Source organism: Bison bison, unplaced genomic scaffold, assembly GCF_000754665.1.
Source record: "Bison bison bison isolate TAMUID 2011002044 unplaced genomic scaffold, Bison_UMD1.0 scf7180017864313, whole genome shotgun sequence".
In the NCBI taxonomy this organism is placed as follows: domain Eukaryota; kingdom Metazoa; phylum Chordata; class Mammalia; order Artiodactyla; family Bovidae; genus Bison; species Bison bison.
Window position 1 is genome coordinate 971,155 of NW_011494885.1, and position 336 is coordinate 971,490.

At 53.0% G+C, this 336-nt stretch overlaps 1 protein-coding gene across 1 annotated transcript in view; it reads right to left on the bottom strand.

Moving 5' to 3' along the window:
• ZNF428 (zinc finger protein 428) overlaps window positions 1–336 on the bottom strand; it is a 9,867-nt gene that overhangs the window by 6,210 nt on the left and 3,321 nt on the right.

Genomic DNA, 336 nt, shown 5'->3' on the forward strand with positions numbered 1-336 from the left:
AGAGAGAGATCACAGACGATCTCGAACCTCCAGCAAGGGGAGAGATCACAGCCAACCTAGAACCCCCAGCAAGGAGAGAGATCACAGACGATCTCGAACCTCTAGCAAGGAGAGAGATCACAGCCAAACTAGAACCTCCAGAAAAGAGAGAGATCACAGACGATCTCGAACCTCCAGCAAGGGGAGAGATCACAGCCAATCTAGAACCCCCAGCAAGGGGAGAGATCACAGCCAACCTAGACCCTCCAGCAAGGAGAGAGATCACAGACGATCTCGAACCTCCAGCAAGGGGAGAGATCACGGCCGATCTAGAACTCCTGGAAAGAAGAGAGACCA